Genomic DNA, 25,857 nt, shown 5'->3' with positions numbered 1-25,857 from the left:
GAGTCTCACTGATTTACACTGAACCCTATGGGAGTCTCACTGATTAACACTGAACCCTATGGGAGTCTCACTGATTAACACTGAACCCTATGGGAGTCTCACTGATTAACACTTAACCCTATGGGAGTCTCACTCATTAACACTGAACCCTGTGGGAGTCTCACTGATTAACACTGAACCCTGTGGGAGTCTCACTGATTAACACTGAACCCTGTGGGAGTCTCACTGATTAACACTGAAGCCTGTGGGAGTCTCACTGATTAACACTGAACTCTATGGGAGTCTCACTGATTAATACATGAACCCTGTGGGAGTCTCACTGATTTACACTGAACCCTATGGGAGTCTCACTGATTAACACTGAACCCTATGGAAGTCTCACTGATTAACACTGAACCCTATGGGATTCTCACTGATTATCACTGAAACCTGTGGGAGTCTCACTGATTAACACCGAACCCTATGGGAGTCTCACTGATTAACACTGAACCCTGTGGGAGTCTCACTGATTAACACTGAACCCTGTGGGAGTCTCACTGATTAACACTGAACCTTGTGGGGGACTCACTGATTAACACTGAACCCTATGGGAGTCTCACTGATTAACACTGAACCCTCTGGGAGTCTTACTGATTAACACTGAACCCTGTGAGAGTCTCACTGATGAACACTGAACCCTATGGGAGTCTCACTGATTAACACAGAACCCTGTGGGAGTCTCACTGATTAACACGGAACCCTGTGGGAGTCTCACTGATTAACACTGAACCCTGTGGGAGTCTCACTGATTACCCATGAACCCTGTGAGAGTCTCACTGATTAACACTGAACCCTGTGGGAGTCTCACTTATTAACACTGAACCCTGTGGGACTCTCACTGATTAACACTGAACCCTGTGGGAGACTCACTGATTAACAATGAACCCTGTGGGAGTCTCACTGATTAACACTTAACCCTATTGGAGTCTCACTGATTAACACTGAAACCTGTGGGAGTCTCACTGATTAACACTGAACCCTATGGGAGTCTCACTGATTAACACTGAACCCTGTGGGAGTCTCACTGATTAACACTGAAACCTATGGCATTCTCACTGATTAACACTGAACCCTGTGGGAGTCTCACTGATTAACACTGAACCTTGTGGGGGACTCACTGATTAACACTGAACCCTATGGGAGTCTCACTGATTAACACTGAACCCTCTGGGAGTCTTACTGATTAACACTGAACCCTGTGAGAGTCTCACTGATGAACACTGAACCCTATGGGAGTCTCACTGATTAACAATGAACCCTATGGGAGTCTCACTGATTAACACATGAACCCTTAGGGAGTCTCACTGATTAACACTGAACCCTGTGGGAGTCTCACTGATTAACACTGAAACCTGTGGGAGTCTCACTGATTAACACTGAACCCTATGGGAGTCTCATTGATTAACACTGAAAAATATGGGAGTCTCACTGATTAACACATGAACCCTGTGGGAGTCTCACTGATTTACACTGAACCCTATGGGAGTCTCACTGATTAACACTGAACCCTATGGGAGTCTCACTGATTAACACTGAACCCTATGGGAGTCTCACTGATTAACACTTAACCCTATGGGAGTCTCACTCATTAACACTGAACCCTGTGGGAGTCTCACTGATTAACACTGAACACTGTGGGAGTGTCACTTGATTAACACTGAACCCTGTGGGAATCTCACTGATTAACACTGAGCCCTATGGGAGTCTCACTGATTAACACTGAACACTGTGGGAGTCTCACTTGATTAACACTGAACCTTGTGGGAGTCTCACTGATTAACACTGAACCCTATGGGAGTCTCACTGATTAACACTGCACCCTGTGGGAGTCTCACTGATTAACACTGAACCCTATGGGAGTCTCACTGATTAACAGTGAACCCTGTGGTAGTCTCACTGATTAACACTGAACCCTGTGGGAGTCTCACTGATTAACACTGAACCATGTGGGAGTCTCACTGATTAACACTGAAGCCTATGGGAGTCTCACTGATTAACACTGAACCCCATGGGAGTCTCACTGATTAACACTTAACCCTATGGGAGTCTCACTGATTAACACTTAACCCTATGGGAGTCTCACTGATTAACACTGCACCCTGTGGGAGTCTCACTGATTAACAATGAACCCTATGGGAGTCTCACTGATTAACACTTAACCCTATGGGAGTCTCACTGATTAACACTGAACCCTGTGGGAGTCTCACTGATTAACACTGAAACCTATGGCATTCTCACTGATTAACACTGAACCCTGTGGGAGTCTCACTGATTAACACTGAACCTTGTGGGGGACTCACTGATTAACACTGAACCCTATGGGAGTCTCACTGATTAACACTGAACCCTCTAGGAGTCTTACTGATTAACACTGAACCCTGTGAGAGTCTCACTGATGAACACTGAACCCTATGGGAGTCTCACTGATTAACAATGAACCCTATGGGAGTCTAACTGATTAACACATGAACCCTGAGGGAGTCTCACTGATTAACACTGAACCCTGTGGGAGTCTCACTGATTAACACTGAAACCTGTGGGAGTCTCACTGATTAACACTGAACCCTATGGGAGTCTCATTGATTAACACTGAACCCTATGGGAGTCTCACTGATTAACACATGAACCCTGTGGGAGTCTCACTGATTTACACTGAACCCTATGGGAGTCTCACTGATTAACACTGAACCCTATGGGAGTCTCACTGATTAACACTGAACCCTATGGGAGTCTCACTGATTAACACTTAACCCTATGGGAGTCTCACTCATTAACACTGAACCCTGTGGGAGTCTCACTGATTAACACTGAACCCTGTGGGAGTCTCACTGATTAACACTGAACCCTGTGGGAGTCTCACTGATTAACACTGAAGCCTGTGGGAGTCTCACTGATTAACACTGAACTCTATGGGAGTCTCACTGATTAATACATGAACCCTGTGGGAGTCTCACTGATTTACACTGAACCCTATGGGAGTCTCACTGATTAACACTGAACCCTATGGAAGTCTCACTGATTAACACTGAACCCTATGGGAGTCTCACTGATTATCACTGAAACCTGTGGGAGTCTCACTGATTAACACCGAACCCTATGGGAGTCTCACTGATTAACACTGAACCCTGTGGGAGTCTCACTGATTAACACTGAACCCTGTGGGAGTCTCACTGATTAACACTGAACCTTGTGGGGGACTCACTGATTAACACTGAACCCTATGGGAGTCTCACTGATTAACACTGAACCCTCTGGGAGTCTTACTGATTAACACTGAACCCTGTGAGAGTCTCACTGATGAACACTGAACCCTATGGGAGTCTCACTGATTAACACAGAACCCTGTGGGAGTCTCACTGATTAACACGGAACCCTGTGGGAGTCTCACTGATTAACACTGAACCCTGTGGGAGTCTCACTGATTACCCATGAACCCTGTGAGAGTCTCACTGATTAACACTGAACCCTGTGGGAGTCTCACTTATTAACACTGAACCCTGTGGGACTCTCACTGATTAACACTGAACCCTGTGGGACACTCACTGATTAACAATGAACCCTGTGGGAGTCTCACTGATTAACACTTAACCCTATTGGAGTCTCACTGATTAACACTGAAACCTGTGGGAGTCTCACTGATTAACACTGAACCCTATGGGAGTCTCACTGATTAACAGTGAACCCTGTGGGAGTCTCACTGATTAACACTGAAACCTATGGCATTCTCACTGATTAACACTGAACCCTGTGGGAGTCTCACTGATTAACACTGAACCTTGTGGGGGACTCACTGATTAACACTGAACCCTATGGGAGTCTCACTGATTAACACTGAACCCTCTGGGAGTCTTACTGATTAACACTGAACCCTGTGAGAGTCTCACTGATGAACACTGAACCCTATGGGAGTCTCACTGATTAACAATGAACCCTATGGGAGTCTCACTGATTAACACATGAACCCTTAGGGAGTCTCACTGATTAACACTGAACCCTGTGGGAGTCTCACTGATTAACACTGAAACCTGTGGGAGTCTCACTGATTAACACTGAACCCTATGGGAGTCTCACTGATTAACACAGAACCCTGTGGGAGTCTCACTGATTAACACGGAACCCTGTGGGAGTCTCACTGATTAACACTGAACCCTGTGGGAGTCTCACTGATTACCCATGAACCCTGTGAGAGTCTCACTGATTAACACTGAACCCTGTGGGAGTCTCACTTATTAACACTGAACCCTGTGGGACTCTCACTGATTAACACTGAACCCTGTGGGACACTCACTGATTAACAATGAACCCTGTGGGAGTCTCACTGATTAACACTTAACCCTATTGGAGTCTCACTGATTAACACTGAAACCTGTGGGAGTCTCACTGATTAACACTGAACCCTATGGGAGTCTCACTGATTAACAGTGAACCCTGTGGGAGTCTCACTGATTAACACTGAAACCTATGGCATTCTCACTGATTAACACTGAACCCTGTGGGAGTCTCACTGATTAACACTGAACCTTGTGGGGGACTCACTGATTAACACTGAACCCTATGGGAGTCTCACTGATTAACACTGAACCCTCTGGGAGTCTTACTGATTAACACTGAACCCTGTGAGAGTCTCACTGATGAACACTGAACCCTATGGGAGTCTCACTGATTAACAATGAACCCTATGGGAGTCTCACTGATTAACACATGAACCCTTAGGGAGTCTCACTGATTAACACTGAACCCTGTGGGAGTCTCACTGATTAACACTGAAACCTGTGGGAGTCTCACTGATTAACACTGAACCCTATGGGAGTCTCATTGATTAACACTGAAAAATATGGGAGTCTCACTGATTAACACATGAACCCTGTGGGAGTCTCACTGATTTACACTGAACCCTATGGGAGTCTCACTGATTAACACTGAACCCTATGGGAGTCTCACTGATTAACACTGAACCCTATGGGAGTCTCACTGATTAACACTTAACCCTATGGGAGGCTCACTCATTAACACTGAACCCTGTGGGAGTCTCACTGATTAACACTGAACACTGTGGGAGTGTCACTTGATTAACACTGAACCCTGTGGGAATCTCACTGATTAACACTGAGCCCTATGGGAGTCTCACTGATTAACACTGAACACTGTGGGAGTCTCACTTGATTAACACTGAACCTTGTGGGAGTCTCACTGATTAACACTGAACCCTATGGGAGTCTCACTGATTAACACTGCACCCTGTGGGAGTCTCACTGATTAACACTGAACCCTATGGGAGTCTCACTGATTAACAGTGAACCCTGCGGTAGTCTCACTGATTAACACTGAACCCTGTGGGAGTCTCACTGATTAACACTGAACCATGTGGGAGTCTCACTGATTAACACTGAAGCCTATGGGAGTCTCACTGATTAACACTGAACCCCATGGGAGTCTCACTGATTAACACTTAACCCTATGGGAGTCTCACTGATTAACACTTAACCCTATGGGAGTCTCACTGATTAACACTGCACCCTGTGGGAGTCTCACTGATTAACAATGAACCCTATGGGAGTCTCACTGATTAACACTTAACCCTATTGGAGTCTCACTGATTAACACTGAAACCTGTGGGAGTCTCACTGATTAACACTGAACCCTATGGGAGTCTCACTGATTAACACTGAACCCTGTGGGAGTCTCACTGATTAACACTGAAACCTATGGCATTCTCACTGATTAACACTGAACCCTGTGGGAGTCTCACTGATTAACACTGAACCTTGTGGGGGACTCACTGATTAACACTGAACCCTATGGGAGTCTCACTGATTAACACTGAACCCTCTAGGAGTCTTACTGATTTACACTGAACCCTGTGAGAGTCTCACTGATGAACACTGAACCCTATGGGAGTCTCACTGATTAACAATGAACCCTATGGGAGTCTAACTGATTAACACATGAACCCTGAGGGAGTCTCACTGATTAACACTGAACCCTGTGGGAGTCTCACTGATTAACACTGAACCCTATGGGAGTCTCATTAACAGTGAACCCTATGGGAGTCTCACTGATTAACACATGAACCCTGTGGGAGTCTCACTGATTTACACTGAACCCTATGGGAGTCTCACTGATTAACACTGAACCCTATGGGAGTCTCACTGATTAACACTGAACCCTATGGGAGTCTCACTGATTAACACTTAACCCTATGGGAGTCTCACTCATTAACACTGAACCCTGTGGGAGTCTCACTGATTAACACTGAACCCTGTGGGAGTCTCACTGATTAACACTGAACCCTGTGGGAGTCTCACTGATTAACACTGAAGCCTGTGGGAGTCTCACTGATTAACACTGAACTCTATGGGAGTCTCACTGATTAATACATGAACCCTGTGGGAGTCTCACTGATTTACACTGAACCCTATGGGAGTCTCACTGATTAACACTGAACCCTATGGAAGTCTCACTGATTAACACTGAGCCCTATGGGAGTCTCACTGATTATCACTGAAACCTGTGGGAGTCTCACTGATTAACACCGAACCCTATGGGAGTCTCACTGATTAACACTGAACCCTGTGGGAGTCTCACTGATTAACACTGAACCCTGTGGGAGTCTCACTGATTAACACTGAACCTTGTGGGGGACTCACTGATTAACACTGAACCCTATGGGAGTCTCACTGATTAACACTGAACCCTCTGGGAGTCTTACTGATTAACACTGAACCCTGTGAGAGTCTCACTGATGAACACTGAACCCTGTGGGAGTCTCACTGATTAACACGGAACCCTGTGGGAGTCTCACTGATTAACACTGAACCCTGTTGGAGTCTCACTGATTACCCATGAACCCTGTGAGAGTCTCACTGATTAACACTGAACCCTGTGGGAGTCTCACTTATTAACACTGAACCCTGTGGGACTCTGATTAACACTGAACCCTGTGGGACACTCACTGATTAACAATGAACCCTGTGGGAGTCTCACTGATTAACACTTAACCCTATTGGAGTCTCACTGATTAACACTGAAACCTGTGGGAGTCTCACTGATTAACACTGAACCCTATGGGAGTCTCACTGATTAACACTGAACCCTGTGGGAGTCTCACTGATTAACACTGAAACCTATGGCATTCTCACTGATTAACACTGAACCCTGTGGGAGTCTCACTGATTAACACTGAACCTTGTGGGGGACTCACTGATTAACACTGAACCCTATGGGAGTCTCACTGATTAACACTGAACCCTCTGGGAGTCTTACTGATTAACACTGAACCCTGTGAGAGTCTCACTGATGAACACTGAACCCTATGGGAGTCTCACTGATTAACAATGAACCCTATGGGAGTCTCACTGATTAACACATGAACCCTTAGGGAGTCTCACTGATTAACACTGAACCCTGTGGGAGTCTCATTGATTAACACTGAAAAATATGGGAGTCTCACTGATTAACACATGAACCCTGTGGGAGTCTCACTGATTTACACTGAACCCTATGGGAGTCTCACTGATTAACACTGAACCCTATGGGAGTCTCACTGATTAACACTGAACCCTATGGGAGTCTCACTGATTAACACTTAACCCTATGGGAGTCTCACTCATTAACACTGAACCCTGTGGGAGTCTCACTGATTAACACTGAACCCTGTGGGAGTCTCACTTGATTAACACTGAACCCTGTGGGAGTCTCACTGATTAACACTGAACCTTGTGGGGGACTCACTGATTAACACTGAACCCTATGGGAGTCTCACTGATTAACACTGAACCCTCTGGGAGTCTTACTGATTAACACTGAACCCTGTGAGAGTCTCACTGATGAACACTGAACCCTGTGGGAGTCTCACTGATTAACACGGAACCCTGTGGGAGTCTCACTTATTAACACTGAACCCTGTGGGAGTCTCACTGATTACCCATGAACCCTGTGAGAGTCTCACTGATTAACACTGAACCCTGTGGGAGTCTCACTTATTAACACTGAACCCTGTGGGACTCTCACTGATTAACACTGAACCCTGTGGGACACTCACTGATTAACAATGAACCCTGTGGGAGTCTCACTGATTAACACTTAACCCTATTGGAGTCTCACTGATTAACACTGAAACCTGTGGGAGTCTCACTGATTAACACTGAACCCTATGGGAGTCTCACTGATTAACACTGAACCCTGTGGGAGTCTCACTGATTAACACTGAAACCTATGGCATTCTCACTGATTAACACTGAACCCTGTGGGAGTCTCACTGATTAACACTGAACCTTGTGGGGGACTCACTGATTAACACTGAACCCTATGGGAGTCTCACTGATTAACACTGAACCCTCTGGGAGTCTTACTGATTAACACTGAACCCTGTGAGAGTCTCACTGATGAACACTGAACCCTATGGGAGTCTCACTGATTAACAATGAACCCTATGGGAGTCTCACTGATTAACACATGAACCCTTAGGGAGTCTCACTGATTAACACTGAACCCTGTGGGAGTCTCATTGATTAACACTGAAAAATATGGGAGTCTCACTGATTAACACATGAACCCTGTGGGAGTCTCACTGATTTACACTGAACCCTATGGGAGTCTCACTGATTAACACTGAACCCTATGGGAGTCTCACTGATTAACACTGAACCCTATGGGAGTCTCACTGATTAACACTTAACCCTATGGGAGTCTCACTCATTAACACTGAACCCTGTGGGAGTCTCACTGATTAACACTGAACACTGTGGGAGTGTCACTTGATTAACACTGAACCCTGTGGGAATCTCACTGATTAACACTGAGCCCTATGGGAGTCTCACTGATTAACACTGAACACTGTGGGAGTCTCACTTGATTAACACTGAACCTTGTGGGAGTCTCACTGATTAACACTGAACCCTATGGGAGTCTCACTGATTAACACTGCACCCTGTGGGAGTCTCACTGATTAACACTGAACCCTATGGGAGTCTCACTGATTAACAGTGAACCCTGTGGTAGTCTCACTGATTAACACTGAACCCTGTGGGAGTCTCACTGATTAACACTGAACCATGTGGGAGTCTCACTGATTAACACTGAAGCCTATGGGAGTCTCACTGATTAACACTGAACCCCATGGGAGTCTCACTGATTAACACTTAACCCTATGGGAGTCTCACTGATTAACACTTAACCCTATGGGAGTCTCACTGATTAACACTGCACCCTGTGGGAGTCTCACTGATTAACAATGAACCCTATGGGAGTCTCACTGATTAACACATGAACCCTGAGGGAGTCTCACTGATTAACACTGAACCCTGTGGGAGTTTCACTGATTAACACTGAAACCTGTGGGAGTCTCACTGATTAACACTGAACCCTATGGGAGTCTCATTGATTAACACTGAACCCTAAGGGAGTCTCACTGATTAACACATGAACCCTGTGGGAGTCTCACTGATTTACACTGAACCCTATGGGAGTCTCACTGATTAACACTGAACCCTATGGGAGTCTCACTGATTAACACTGAACCCTATGGGAGTCTCACTGATTATCACTGAAACCTGTGGGAGTCTCACTGATTAACACCGAACCCTATCGGAGTCTCACTGATTAACACTGAACCCTGTGGGAGTCTCACTGATTAACACTGAACCCTGTGGGAGTCTCACTGATTAACACTGAACCTTGTGGGGGACTCACTGATTAACACTGAACCCTATGGGAGTCTCACTGATTAACACTGAACCCTCTGGGAGTCTTACTGATTAACACTGAACCCTGTGAGAGTCTCACTGATGAACACTGAACCCTGTGGGAGTCTCACTGATTAACACGGAACCCTGTGGGAGTCTCACTGATTAACACTGAACCCTGTGGGAGTCTCACTGATTACCCATGAACCCTGTGAGAGTCTCACTGATTAACACTGAACCCTGTGGGAGTCTCACTTATTAACACTGAACCCTGTGGGACTCTCACTGATTAACACTGAACCCTGTGGGACACTCACTGATTAACAATGAACCCTGTGGGAGTCTCACTGATTAACACTTAACCCTATTGGAGTCTCACTGATTAACACTGAAACCTGTGGGAGTCTCACTGATTAACACTGAACCCTATGGGAGTCTCACTGATTAACACTGAACCCTGTGGGAGTCTCACTGATTAACACTGAAACCTATGGCATTCTCACTGATTAACACTGAACCCTGTGGGAGTCTCACTTATTAACACTGAACCTTGTGGGGGACTCACTGATTAACACTGAACCCTATGGGAGTCTCACTGATTAACACTGAACCCTCTGGGAGTCTTACTGATTAACACTGAACCCTGTGAGAGTCTCACTGATGAACACTGAACCCTATGGGAGTCTCACTGATTAACAATGAACCCTATGGGAGTCTCACTGATTAACACATGAACCCTTAGGGAGTCTCACTGATTAACACTGAACCCTGTGGGAGTCTCATTGATTAACACTGAAAAATATGGGAGTCTCACTGATTAACACATGAACCCTGTGGGAGTCTCACTGATTTACACTGAACCCTATGGGAGTCTCACTGATTAACACTGAACCCTATGGGAGTCTCACTGATTAACACTGAACCCTATGGGAGTCTCACTGATTAACACTTAACCCCATGGGAGTCTCACTCATTAACACTGAACCCTGTGGGAGTCTCACTGATTAACACTGAACACTGTGGGAGTGTCACTTGATTAACACTGAACCCTGTGGGAATCTCACTGATTAACACTGAGCCCTATGGGAGTCTCACTGATTAACACTGAACACTGTGGGAGTCTCACTTGATTAACACTGAACCTTGTGGGAGTCTCACTGATTAACACTGAACCCTATGGGAGTCTCACTGATTAACACTGCACCCTGTGGGAGTCTCACTGATTAACACTGAACCCTATGGGAGTCTCACTGATTAACAGTGAACCCTGTGGTAGTCTCACTGATTAACACTGAACCCTGTGGGAGTCTCACTGATTAACACTGAACCATGTGGGAGTCTCACTGATTAACACTGAAGCCTATGGGAGTCTCACTGATTAACACTGAACCCCATGGGAGTCTCACTGATTAACACTTAACCCTATGGGAGTCTCACTGATTAACACTTAACCCTATGGGAGTCTCACTGATTAACACTGCACCCTGTGGGAGTCTCACTGATTAACAATGAACCCTATGGGAGTCTCACTGATTAACACTTAACCCTATGGGAGTCTCATTGATTAACACTGAACCCTAAGGGAGTCTCACTGATTAACACATGAACCCTGTGGGAGTCTCACTGATTTACACTGAACCCTATGGGAGTCTCACTGATTAACACTGAACCCTATGGGAGTCTCACTGATTAACACTGAACCCTATGGGAGTCTCACTGATTATCACTGAAACCTGTGGGAGTCTCACTGATTAACACCGAACCCTATCGGAGTCTCACTGATTAACACTGAACCCTGTGGGAGTCTCACTGATTAACACTGAACCCTGTGGGAGTCTCACTGATTAACACTGAACCTTGTGGGGGACTCACTGATTAACACTGAACCCTATGGGAGTCTCACTGATTAACACTGAACCCTCTGGGAGTCTTACTGATTAACACTGAACCCTGTGAGAGTCTCACTGATGAACACTGAACCCTATGGGAGTCTCACTGATTAACACAGCACCCTGTGGGAGTCTCACTGATTAACACGGAACCCTGTGGGAGTCTCACTGATTAACACTGAACCCTGTGGGAGTCTCACTGATTACCCATGAACCCGTGAGAGTCTCATTGATTAACACTGAACCCTGTGGGAGTCTCACTTATTAACACTGAACCCTGTGGGAGTCTCACTGATTAACACTGAACCCTGTGGGAGTCTCACTGATTAACACTGAAACCTATGGCATTCTCACTGATTAACACTGAACCCTGTGGGAGTCTCACTGATTAACACTGAACCTTGTGGGGGACTCACTGATTAACACTGAACCCTATGGGAGTCTCACTGATTAACACTGAACCCTCTGGGAGTCTTACTGATTAACACTGAACCCTGTGAGAGTCTCACTGATGAACACTGAACCCTATGGGAGTCTCACTGATTAACAATGAACCCTATGGGAGTCTCACTGATTAACACATGCACCCTGAAGGAGTCTCACTGATTAACACTGAACCCTGTGGGAGTCTCACTGATTAACACTGAAACCTGTGGGAGTCTCACTGATTAACACTGAACCCTATGGGAGTCTCATTGATTAACACTGAACCCTATGGGAGTCTCACTGATTAACACATGAACCCTGTGGGAGTCTCACTGATTTACACTGAACCCTATGGGAGTCTCACTGATTAACACTGAACCCTATGGGAGTCTCACTGCTTAACACTGAACCCTATGGGAGTCTCACTGATTAACACTTAACCCAATGGGAGTCTCACTCATTAACACTGAACCCTGTGGGAGTCTCACTGATTAACACTGAACACTGTGGGAGTGTCACTTGATTAACACTGAACCCTGTGGGAGTCTCACTGATTAACACTGAGCCCTATGGGAGTCTCACTGATTAACACTGAACACTGTGGGAGTCTCACTTGATTAACACTGAACCTTGTGGGAGTCTCACTGATTAACACTGAACCCTATGTGAGTCTCACTGATTAACACATGAACCCTGTGGGAGTCTCACTGATTAACACTGAACCCTGTGGGAGTCTCACTGATTAACACTGAACCCTGTGGGAGTCTCACTGATTAACACTGAAGCCTGTGGGAGTCTCACTGATTAACACTGCACTCTATGGGAGTCTCACTGATTAACACATGAACCCTGTGGGAGTCTCACTGATTTACACTGAACCCTATGGGAGTCTCACTGATTAACACTGAACCCTATGGGAGTCTCACTGATTAACACTGAACCCTAGGGGAGTCTCACTGATTATCACTGAAACCTGTGGGAGTCTCACTGATTAACACCGAACCCTATGGGAGTCTCACTGATTAACACTGAACTCTGTGGGAGTCTCACTGATTAACACTGAACCCTGTGGGAGTCTCACTGATTAACACTGAACCTTGTGGGGGACTCACTGATTAACACTGAACCCTATGGGAGTCTCACTGATTAACACTGAACCCTCTGGGAGTCTTACTGATTAACACTGAACCCTGTGAGAGTCTCACTGATGAACACTGAACCCTATGGGATTCTCACTGATTAACACAGAACCCTGTGGGAGTCTCACTGATTAACACGGAACCCTGTGGGAGTCTCACTGATTAACACTGAACCCTGTGGGAGTCTCACTGATTAACACTGAACACTGTGGGAGTGTCGCTTGATTAACACTGAACCCTGTGGGAATCTCACTGATTAACACTGAGCCCTATGGGAGTCTCACTGATTAACACTGAACACTGTGGGAGTCTCACTTGATTAACACTGAACCTTGTGGGAGTCTCACTGATTAACACTGAACCCTATGGGAGTCTCACTGATTAACACTGCACCCTGTGGGAGTCTCACTGATTAACACTGAACCCTATGGGAGTCTCACTGATTAACAGTGAACCCTGTGGTAGTCTCACTGATTAACACTGAACCCTGTGGGAGTCTCACTGATTAACACTGAACCATGTGGGAGTCTCACTGATTAACACTGAAGCCTATGGGAGTCTCACTGATTAACACTGAACCCCATGGGAGTCTCACTGATTAACACTTAACCCTATGGGAGTCTCACTGATTAACACTTAACCCTATGGGAGTCTCACTGATTAACACTGCACCCTGTGGGAGTCTCACTGATTAACAATGAACCCTATGGGAGTCTCACTGATTAACACATGAACCCTGAGGGAGTCTCACTGATTAACACTGAACCCTGTGGGAGTTTCACTGATTAACACTGAAACCTGTGGGAGTCTCACTGATTAACACTGAACCCTATGGGAGTCTCATTGATTAACACTGAACCCTAAGGGAGTCTCACTGATTAACACATGAACCCTGTGGGAGTCTCACTGATTTACACTGAACCCTATGGGAGTCTCACTGATTAACACTGAACCCTATGGGAGTCTCACTGATTAACACTGAACCCTATGGGAGTCTCACTGATTATCACTGAAACCTGTGGGAGTCTCACTGATTAACACCGAACCCTATGGGAGTCTCACTGATTAACACTGAACCCTGTGGGAGTCTCACTGATTAACACTGAACCCTGTGGGAGTCTCACTGATTAACACTGAACCTTGTGGGGGACTCACTGATTAACACTGAACCCTATGGGAGTCTCACTGATTAACACTGAACCCTCTGGGAGTCTTACTGATTAACACTGAACCCTGTGAGAGTCTCACTGATGAACACTGAACCCTATGGGAGTCTCACTGATTAACACAGCACCCTGTGGGAGTCTCACTGATTAACACGGAACCCTGTGGGAGTCTCACTGATTAACACTGAACCCTGTGGGAGTATCACTGATTACCCATGAAACCTGTGAGAGTCTCATTGATTAACACTGAACCCTGTGGGAGTCTCACTTATTAACACTGAACCCTGTGGGAGTCTCACTGATTAACACTGAACCCTGTGGGAGTCTCACTGATTAACACTGAAACCTATGGCATTCTCACTGATTAACACTGAACCCTGTGGGAGTCTCACTGATTAACACTGAACCTTGTGGGGGACTCACTGATTAACACTGAACCCTATGGGAGTCTCACTGATTAACACTGAACCCTCTGGGAGTCTTACTGATTAACACTGAACCCTGTGAGAGTCTCACTGATGAACACTGAACCCTGTGGGAGTCTCACTGATTAACACTGAAGCCTGTGGGAGTCTCACTGATTAACACTGCACTCTATGGGAGTCTCACTGATTAACACATGAACCCTGTGGGAGTCTCACTGATTTACACTGAACCCTATGGGAGTCTCACTGATTAACACTGAACCCTATGGGAGTCTCACTGATTAACACTGAACCCTAGGGGAGTCTCACTGATTATCACTGAAACCTGTGGGAGTCTCACTGATTAACACCGAACCCTATGGGAGTCTCACTGATTAACACTGAACCCTGTGGGAGTCTCACTGATTAACACTGAACCCTGTGGGAGTCTCACTGATTAACACTGAACCTTGTGGGGGACTCACTGATTAACACTGAACCCTATGGGAGTCTCACTGATTAACACTGAACCCTCTGGGAGTCTTACTGATTAACACTGAACCCTGTGAGAGTCTCACTGATGAACACTGAACCCTATGGGATTCTCACTGATTAACACAGAACCCTGTGGGAGTCTCACTGATTAACACGGAACCCTGTGGGAGTCTCACTGATTAACACTGAACCCTGTGGGAGTCTCACTGATTAACACTGAACACTGTGGGAGTGTCGCTTGATTAACACTGAACCCTGTGGGAATCTCACTGATTAACACTGAGCCCTATGGGAGTCTCACTGATTAACACTGAACACTGTGGGAGTCTCACTTGATTAACACTGAACCTTGTGGGAGTCTCACTGATTAACACTGAACCCTATGGGAGTCTCACTGATTAACACTGCACCCTGTGGGAGTCTCACTGATTAACACTGAACCCTATGGGAGTCTCACTGATTAACAGTGAACCCTGTGGTAGTCTCACTGATTAACACTGAACCCTGTGGGAGTCTCACTGATTAACACTGAACCATGTGGGAGTCTCACTGATTAACACTGAAGCCTATGGGAGTCTCACTGATTAACACTGAACCCCATGGGAGTCTCACTGATTAACACTTAACCCTATGGGAGTCTCACTGATTAACACTTAACCCTATGGGAGTCTCACTGATTAACGCTGCACCCTGTGGGAGTCTCACTGATTAACAATGAACCCTATGGGAGTCTCACTGATTAACACATGAACCCTGAGGGAGTCTCACTGATTAACACTGAACCCTGTGGGAGTTTCACTGATTAACACTGAAACCTGTGGGAGTCTCACTGATTAACACTGAACCCTATGGGAGTCTCATTGATTAACACTGAACCCTAAGGGAGTCTCACTGATTAACACATGAACCCTGTGGGAGTCTCACTGATTTACACTGAACCCTATGGGAGTCTCACTGATTAACACTGAACCCTATGGGAGTCTCACTGATTAACACTGAACCCTATGGGAGTCTCACTGATTATCACTGAAACCTGTGGGAGTCTCACTGATTAACACCGAACCCTATGGGAGTCTCACTGATTAACACTGAACCCTGTGGGAGTCTCACTGATTAACACTGAACCCTGTGGGAGTCTCACTGATTAACACTGAACCTTGTGGGGGACTCACTGATTAACACTGAACCCTATGGGAGTCTCACTGATTAACACTGAACCCTCTGGGAGTCTTACTGATTAACACTGAACCCTGTGAGAGTCTCACTGATGAACACTGAACCCTATGGGAGTCTCACTGATTAACACAGCACCCTGTGGGAGTCTCACTGATTAACACGGAACCCTGTGGGAGTCTCACTGATTAACACTGAACCCTGTGGGAGTCTCACTGATTACCCATGAACCCTGTGAGAGTCTCATTGATTAACACTGAACCCTGTGGGAGTCTCACTTATTAACACTGAACCCTGTGGGAGTCTCACTGATTAACACTGAACCCTGTGGGAGTCTCACTGATTAACACTGAAACCTATGGCATTCTCACTGATTAACACTGAACCCTGTGGGAGTCTCACTGATTAACACTGAACCTTGTGGGGGACTCACTGATTAACACTGAACCCTATGGGAGTCTCACTGATTAACACTGAACCCTCTGGGAGTCTTACTGATTAACACTGAACCCTGTGAGAGTCTCACTGATGAACACTGAACCCTATGGGAGTCTCACTGATTAACAATGAACCCTATGGGAGTCTCACTGATTAACACATGCACCCTGAAGGAGTCTCACTGATTAACACTGAACCCTGTGGGAGTCTCACTGATTAACACTGAAACCTGTGGGAGTCTCACTGATTAACACTGAACCCTATGGGAGTCTCATTGATTAACACTGAACCCTATGGGAGTCTCACTGATTAACACATGAACCCTGTGGGAGTCTCACTGATTTACACTGAACCCTATGGGAGTCTCACTGATTAACACTGAACCCTATGGGAGTCTCACTGCTTAACACTGAACCCTATGGGAGTCTCACTGATTAACACTTAACCCAATGGGAGTCTCACTCATTAACACTGAACCCTGTGGGAGTCTCACTGATTAACACTGAACACTGTGGGAGTGTCACTTGATTAACACTGAACCCTGTGGGAGTCTCACTGATTAACACTGAGCCCTATGGGAGTCTCACTGATTAACACTGAACACTGTGGGAGTCTCACTTGATTAACACTGAACCTTGTGGGAGTCTCACTGATTAACACTGAACCCTATGTGAGTCTCACTGATTAACACATGAACCCTGTGGGAGTCTCACTGATTAACACTGAACCCTGTGGGAGTCTCACTGATTAACACTGAAGCCTGTGGGAGTCTCACTGATTAACACTGAAGCCTGTGGGAGTCTCACTGATTAACACTGAACCCTGTGAGAGTCTCACTGATGAACACTGAACCCTATGGGATTCTCACTGATTAACACAGAACCCTGTGGGAGTCTCACTGATTAACACGGAACCCTGTGGGAGTCTCACTGATTAACACTGAACCCTGTGGGAGTCTCACTGATTAACACTGAACACTGTGGGAGTGTCACTTGATTAACACTGAACCCTGTGGGAATCTCACTGATTAACACTGAGCCCTATGGGAGTCTCACTGATTAACACTGAACACTGTGGGAGTCTCACTTGATTAACACTGAACCTTGTGGGAGTCTCACTGATTAACACTGAACCCTATGGGAGTCTCACTGATTAACACTGCACCCTGTGGGAGTCTCACTGATTAACACTGAACCCTATGGGAGTCTCACTGATTAACAGTGAACCCTGTGGTAGTCTCACTGATTAACACTGAACCCTGTGGGAGTCTCACTGATTAACACTGAACCATGTGGGAGTCTCACTGATTAACACTGAAGCCTATGGGAGTCTCACTGATTAACACTGAACCCCATGGGAGTCTCACTGATTAACACTTAACCCTATGGGAGTCTCACTGATTAACACTTAACCCTATGGGAGTCTCACTGATTAACACTGCACCCTGTGGGAGTCTCACTGATTAACAATGAACCCTATGGGAGTCTCACTGATTAACACATGAACCCTGAGGGAGTCTCACTGATTAACACTGAACCCTGTGGGAGTTTCACTGATTAACACTGAAACCTGTGGGAGTCTCACTGATTAACACTGAACCCTATGGGAGTCTCATTGATTAACACTGAACCCTAAGGGAGTCTCACTGATTAACACATGAACCCTGTGGGAGTCTCACTGATTTACACTGAACCCTATGGGAGTCTCACTGATTAACACTGAACCCTATGGGAGTCTCACTGATTAACACTGAACCCTATGGGAGTCTCACTGATTATCACTGAAACCTGTGGGAGTCTCACTGATTAACACCGAACCCTATGGGAGTCTCACTGATTAACACTGAACCCTGTGGGAGTCTCACTGATTAACACTGAACCCTGTGGGAGTCTCACTGATTAACACTGAACCTTGTGGGGGACTCACTGATTAACACTGAACCCTATGGGAGTCTCACTGATTAACACTGAACCCTCTGGGAGTCTTACTGATTAACACTGAACCCTGTGAGAGTCTCACTGATGAACACTGAACCCTATGGGAGTCTCACTGATTAACACAGCACCCTGTGGGAGTCTCACTGATTAACACGGAACCCTGTGGGAGTCTCACTGATTAACACTGAACCCTGTGGGAGTCTCACTGATTACCCATGAACCCTGTGAGAGTCTCATTGATTAACACTGAACCCTGTGGGAGTCTCACTTATTAACACTGAACCCTGTGGGAGTCTCACTGATTAACACTGAACCCTGTGGGAGTCTCACTGATTAACACTGAAACCTATGGCATTCTCACTGATTAACACTGAACCCTGTGGGAGTCTCACTGATTAACACTGAACCTTGTGGGGGACTCACTGATTAACACTGAACCCTATGGGAGTCTCACTGATTAACACTGAACCCTCTGGGAGTCTTACTGATTAACACTGAACCCTGTGAGAGTCTGACTGATGAACACTGAACCCTATGGGAGTCTCACTGATTAACAATGAACCCTATGGGAGTCTCACTGATTAACACATGCACCCTGAAGGAGTCTCACTGATTAACACTGAACCCTGTGGGAGTCTCACTGATTAACACTGAAACCTGTGGGAGTCTCACTGATTAACACTGAACCCTATGGGAGTCTCATTGATTAACACTGAACCCTATGGGAGTCTCACTGATTAACACATGAACCCTGTGGGAGTCTCACTGATTTACACTGAACCCTATGGGATTCTCACTGATTAACACTGAACCCTATGGGAGTCTCACTGCTTAACACTGAACCCTATGGGAGTCTCACTGATTAACACTTAACCCAATGGGAGTCTCACTCATTAACACTGAACCCTGTGGGAGTCTCACTGATTAACACTGAACACTGTGTGAGTGTCACTTGATTAACACTGAACCCTGTGGGAGTCTCACTGATTAACACTGAGCCCTATGGGAGTCTCACTGATTAACACTGAACACTGTGGGAGTCTCACTTGATTAACACTGAACCTTGTGGGAGTCTCACTGATTAACACTGAACCCTATGTGAGTCTCACTGATTAACACATGAACCCTGTGGGAGTCTCACTGATTAACACTGAACCCTGTGGGAGTCTCACTGATTAACACTGAACCCTGTGGGAGTCTCACTGATTAACACTGAAGCCTGTGGGAGTCTCACTGATTAACACTGCACTCTATGGGAGTCTCACTGATTAACACATGAACCCTGTGGGAGTCTCACTGATTTACACTGAACCCTATGGGAGTCTCACTGATTAACACTGAACCCTATGGGAGTCTCACTGATTAACACTGAACCCTAGGGGAGTCTCACTGATTATCACTGAAACCTGTGGGAGTCTCACTGATTAACACCGAACCCTATGGGAGTCTCATTGATTAACACTGAACCCTGTGGGAGTCTCACTGATTAACACTGAACCCTGTGGGAGTCTCACTGATTAACACTGAACCTTGTGGGGGACTCACTGATTAACACTTAACCCAGTGGGAGTCTCACTCATTAACACTGAACCCTATGGGATTCTCACTGATTAACACAGAACCCTGTGGGAGTCTCACTGATTAACACGGAACCCTGTGGGAGTCTCACTGATTAACACTGAACCCTGTGGGAGTCTCACTGATTACCCATGAACCCTGTGAGAGTCTCACTGATTAACACTGAACCCTGTGGGAGTCTCACTTATTAACACTGAACCCTGTGGAACTCTCACTGATTAACACTGAACCCTGTGGGACACTCACTGATTAACAATGAACCCTGTGGGAGTCTCACTGATTAACACTTAACCCTATTGGAGTCTCACTGATTAACACTGAAACCTGTGGGAGTCTCACTGATTAACACTGAACCCTATTGGAGTCTCACTGATTAACACTGAACCCTGTGGGAGTCTCACTGATTAACACTGAAACCTATGGCATTCTTACTGATTAACACTGAACCCTGTGGGAGTCTCACTGATTAACACTGAACCTTGTGGGGGACTCACTGATTAACACTGAACCCTATGGGAGTCTCACTGATTAACACTGAACCCTCTGGGAGTCTTACTGATTAACACTGAACCCTGTGAGAGTCTCACTGATGAACACTGAACCCTATGGGAGTCTCACTGATTAACACTGAACCCTGTGGGAGTCTCACTGATTAACACGGAACCCTGTGGGAGTCTCACTGATTACCCATGAACCCTGTGAGAGTCTCACTGATTAACACTGAACCCTGTGGGAGTCTCACTTATTAACACTGAACCCTGTGGGAGTCTCACTGATTAACACTGAACCCTGTGGGACACTCACTGATTAACAATGAGCCATGTGGGAGTCTCACTGATTAACACTGAACCCTATGGGAGTCTTACTGATTAACACTGAACCCTGTGGGAGTCTCACTGATTAACACTGAACCCTGTGGGAGTTTCACTGACTAACACTTAACCCTATTGGAGTCTCACTGATTAACACTGAAACCTGTGGGAGTCTCACTGACTAACACTTAACCCTATTGGAGTCTCACTGATTAACACTGAAACCTATGTGAGTCTCACTGATTAACACATGAACCCTGTGGGAGTCTCACTGATTAACACTGAACCCTGTGGGAGTCTCACTGATTAACACTGAACCCTGTGGGAGTCTCACTGATTAGCAGTGAAGCCTGTGGGAGTCTCACTGATTAACACTGAACCCTATGGGAGTCTCATTGATTAACACTGAACCCTATGGGAGTCTCACTGATTAACACTTAACCCTATGGGAGTCTCACTCATTAACACTGAACCCTGTGGGAGTCTCACTGATTAACACTGAACACTGTGGGAGTGTCACTTGATTAACACTGAACCCTGTGGGAGTCTCACTGATTAACACTGAGCCCTATGGGAGTCTCACTGATTAACACTGAACACTGTGGGAGTCTCACTTGATTAACACTGAACCTTGTGGGAGTCTCACTGATTAACACTGAACCCTATGTGAGTCTCACTGATTAACACATGAACCCTGTGGGAGTCTCACTGATTAACACTGAACCCTGTGGGAGTCTCACTGATTAACACTGAACCCTGTGGGAGTCTCACTGATTAACACTGAAGCCTGTGGGAGTCTCATTGATTAACACTGCACTCTATGGGAGTCTCACTGATTAACACATGAACCCTGTGGGAGTCTCACTGATTTACACTGAACCCTATGGGAGTCTCACTGATTAACACTGAACCCTATGGGAGTCTCACTGATTAACACTGAACCCTAGGGGAGTCTCACTGATTATCACTGAAACCTGTGGGAGTCTCACTGATTAACACCGAACCCTATGGGAGTCTCACTGATTAACACTGAACCCTGTGGGAGTCTCACTGATTAACACTGAACCCTGTGGGAGTCTCACTGATTAACACTGAACCTTGTGGGGGACTCACTGATTAACACTGATCCCTATGGGAGTCTCACTGATTAACACTGAACCCTCTGGGAGTCTTACTGATTAACACTGAACCCTGTGAGAGTCTCACTGATGAACACTGAACCCTATGGGATTCTCACTGATTAACACAGAACCCTGTGGGAGTCTCATTGATTAACACTGCACTCTATGGGAGTCTCACTGATTAACACATGAACCCTGTGGGAGTCTCACTGATTTACACTGAACCCTATGGGAGTCTCACTGATTAACACTGAACCCTATGGGAGTCTCACTGATTAACACTGAACCCTAGGGGAGTCTCACTGATTATCACTGAAACCTGTGGGAGTCTCACTGATTAACACCGAACCCTATGGGAGTCTCACTGATTAACACTGAACCCTGTGGGAGTCTCACTGATTAACACTGAACCCTGTGGGAGTCTCACTGATTAACACTGAACCTTGTGGGGGACTCACTGATTAACACTGATCCCTATGGGAGTCTCACTGATTAACACTGAACCCTATGGGAGTCTCACTGATTAACACTGAACCCTAGGGGAGTCTCACTGATTATCACTGAAACCTGTGGGAGTCTCACTGATTAACACCGAACCCTATGGGAGTCTCACTGATTAACACTGAACCCTGTGGGAGTCTCACTGATTAACACTGAACCCTGTGGGAGTCTCACTGATTAACACTGAACCTTGTGGGGGACTCACTGATTAACACTGATCCCTATGGGAGTCTCACTGATTAACACTGAACCCTCTGGGAGTCTTACTGATTAACACTGAACCCTGTGAGAGTCTCACTGATGAACACTGAACCCTATGGGATTCTCACTGATTAACACAGAACCCTGTGGGAGTCTCACTGATTAACACGGAACCCTGTGGGAGTCTCACTGATTAACACTGAACCCTGTGGGAGTCTCACTGATTACCCATGAACCCTGTGAGAGTCTCACTGATTAACACTGAACCCTGTGGGAGTCTCACTTATTAACACTGAACCCTGTGGGACTCTCACTGATTAACACTGAACCCTGTGGGACACTCACTGATTAACAATGAACCCTGTGGGAGTCTCACTGATTAACACTTAACCCTATTGGAGTCTCACTGATTAACACTGAAACCTGTGGGAGTCTCACTGATTAACACTGAACCCTATTGGAGTCTCACTGATTAACACTGAACCCTGTGGGAGTCTCACTGATTAACACTGAAACCTATGGCATTCTCACTGATTAACACTGAACCCTGTGGGAGTCTCACTGATTAACACTGAACCTTGTGGGGGACTCACTGATTAACACTGAACCCTATGGGAGTCTAACTGATTAACACTGAACCCTCTGGGAGTCTTACTGATTACCACTGAACCCTGTGAGAGTCTCACTGATGAACACTGAACCCTATGGGAGTCTCACTGATTAACACTGAACCCTGTGGGAGTCTCACTGATTAACACGGAACCCTGTGGGAGTCTCACTGATTAACACTGAACCCTGTGGGAGTCTCACTGATTACCCATGAACCCTGTGAGAGTCTCACTGATTAACACTGAACCCTGTGGGAGTCTCACTTATTAACACTGAACCCTGTGGGAGTCTCACTGATTAACACTGAACCCTATGGGAGTCTCATTGATTAACACTGAACCCTATGGGAGTCTCACTGATTAACACTTAACCCTATGGGAGTCTCACTCATTAACACTGAACCCTGTGGGAGTCTCACTGATTAACACTGAACACTGTGGGAGTGTCACTTGATTAACACTGAACCCTGTGGGAGTCTCACTGATTAACACTGAGCCCTATGGGAGTCTCACTGATTAACACTGAACACTGTGGGAGTCTCACTTGATTAACACTGAACCTTGTGGGAGTCTCACTGATTAACACTGAACCCTATGTGAGTCTCACTGATTAACACATGAACCCTGTGGGAGTCTCACTGATTAACACTGAACCCTGTGGGAGTCTCACTGATTAACACTGAACCCTGTGGGAGTCTCACTGATTAACACTGAAGCCTGTGGGAGTCTCATTGATTAACACTGCACTCTATGGGAGTCTCACTGATTAACACATGAACCCTGTGGGAGTCTCACTGATTTACACTGAACCCTATGGGAGTCTCACTGATTAACACTGAACCCTATGGGAGTCTCACTGATTAACACTGAACCCTAGGGGAGTCTCACTGATTATCACTGAAACCTGTGGGAGTCTCACTGATTAACACCGAACCCTATGGGAGTCTCACTGATTAACACTGAACCCTGTGGGAGTCTCACTGATTAACACTGAACCCTGTGGGAGTCTCACTGATTAACACTGAACCTTGTGGGGGACTCACTGATTAACACTGATCCCTATGGGAGTCTCACTGATTAACACTGAACCCTCTGGGAGTCTTACTGATTAACACTGAACCCTGTGAGAGTCTCACTGATGAACACTGAACCCTATGGGATTCTCACTGATTAACACAGAACCCTGTGGGAGTCTCATTGATTAACACTGCACTCTATGGGAGTCTCACTGATTAACACATGAACCCTGTGGGAGTCTCACTGATTTACACTGAACCCTATGGGAGTCTCACTGATTAACACTGAACCCTATGGGAGTCTCACTGATTAACACTGAACCCTAGGGGAGTCTCACTGATTATCACTGAAACCTGTGGGAGTCTCACTGATTAACACCGAACCCTATGGGAGTCTCACTGATTAACACTGAACCCTGTGGGAGTCTCACTGATTAACACTGAACCCTGTGGGAGTCTCACTGATTAACACTGAACCTTGTGGGGGACTCACTGATTAACACTGATCCCTATGGGAGTCTCACTGATTAACACTGAACCCTATGGGAGTCTCACTGATTAACACTGAACCCTAGGGGAGTCTCACTGATTATCACTGAAACCTGTGGGAGTCTCACTGATTAACACCGAACCCTATGGGAGTCTCACTGATTAACACTGAACCCTGTGGGAGTCTCACTGATTAACACTGAACCCTGTGGGAGTCTCACTGATTAACACTGAACCTTGTGGGGGACTCACTGATTAACACTGATCCCTATGGGAGTCTCACTGATTAACACTGAACCCTCTGGGAGTCTTACTGATTAACACTGAACCCTGTGAGAGTCTCACTGATGAACACTGAACCCTATGGGATTCTCACTGATTAACACAGAACCCTGTGGGAGTCTCACTGATTAACACGGAACCCTGTGGGAGTCTCACTGATTAACACTGAACCCTGTGGGAGTCTCACTGATTACCCATGAACCCTGTGAGAGTCTCACTGATTAACACTGAACCCTGTGGGAGTCTCACTTATTAACACTGAACCCTTTGGGACTCTCACTGATTAACACTGAACCCTGTGGGACACTCACTGATTAACAATGAACCCTGTGGGAGTCTCACTGATTAACACTTAACCCTATTGGAGTCTCACTGATTAACACTGAAACCTGTGGGAGTCTCACTGATTAACACTGAACCCTATTGGAGTCTCACTGATTAACACTGAACCCTGTGGGAG

This window comes from Petromyzon marinus, unplaced genomic scaffold (assembly GCF_048934315.1).
Source record: "Petromyzon marinus isolate PM22_M1 ecotype Great Lakes invasive population unplaced genomic scaffold, UKy_Petmar_22M1.pri1.0 PM_Scaffold_4, whole genome shotgun sequence".
Taxonomy (NCBI): Eukaryota; Metazoa; Chordata; class Hyperoartia; order Petromyzontiformes; family Petromyzontidae; genus Petromyzon; species Petromyzon marinus.
This window is presented reverse-complemented; position numbering follows the sequence as displayed.